The sequence below is a fragment of the Lutjanus erythropterus genome, chromosome 21, assembly GCF_056507025.1.
Source record: "Lutjanus erythropterus isolate fLutEry1 chromosome 21, fLutEry1.hap2, whole genome shotgun sequence".
Classification (NCBI taxonomy): domain Eukaryota; kingdom Metazoa; phylum Chordata; class Actinopteri; order Lutjaniformes; family Lutjanidae; genus Lutjanus; species Lutjanus erythropterus.
Window position 1 is genome coordinate 12633769 of NC_139337.1, and position 1187 is coordinate 12634955.

Here is a 1187-nt window from a genome sequence, read left to right on the forward strand (position 1 = left end):
GTGACATCTCGGCAAACTGGACTGCCAGCTCAGTCAAATACTGCGCACGACTTCACCACACTGTAGACTGTACATGTATGTAGCTGCTAGCCGAAGCTGAAGTCACCTAAATTAAAGAACGCTTGCCGCGATTGGCTGTGAGCGAAACCATACAAACACTCATGTTTTTCTAGATCTGGATACAAAAAGGATTGAATGCAGGTATCATTTGATTTGAGAAGTTTTGGTGTGCGATGATACAAAATGTACAGAATCAATAATTCCCATCAAATGCATTAAAACTATAGTACCAAGCCCGATTATTAAATGTAATGAGTGTAAAGTACAGATATTTTTGTTAAAATGTTGTAATACATAAACAGTAGAGTTGAGAAAAATAAATACTTGTGGATAATTACACTCATAATAAAACTGTTACAATGGATTTCCTGTTTATATGAAGATTTACAACTATAGTCAAGACAACAGTGCCTGTCAGAACTGCATTTCACATTAAAAAGGCTCTGCTGTTTGCTGTACGATCAGCAGTTAAGAGGACTGGACAAGCACAGATCTCTTAGGCAGTCACTATCTACGCACTGGATTATATTTTCCCCATTAAAACCAGATGCACCATGATAAATGCAGAGATTTAGTGAAGTAAAAAACAAAAACAATGACAACAACAACAACAAAAAAAAAAACTATGCAAACACCCACTGTTACCCAGTTGTGTAAATGTGTTACTGGGTTACTGGTAGAAACAGTATCATCATTGAGGAATAGAGAAAAAATAAAAACTTGGTGTAAATCTCAACATAATATCACTGAATGGCCCAACAGAGGAAACTAGTGTTTTGCTGAAGAAGCAGGTGTGAGCTTCATCACATCATCATTTAGAGCGAATGGAGACACACACACACACACACACACACACACACACACGCATGTGCATAGGATGGATCCAAATGAATAGGACAGCCTCGGCACAGTGAAGACTGCTGTTTATTTTCTGTCTAGCAGTGCTGTCTTTTTTTTTTTAGGACTCCTAATCAAACATGCCTAAGGCCACTGGATGGATAAACACACACACGCGCGCACCCACATAGACACAGTTTGGCAACATTTCAACTCTTCTCTCAAGTGGTGCAAGGGGAGAGAATAAGGGTTGGCTGATGAGACACACACAAACACAAAACACACTGGAC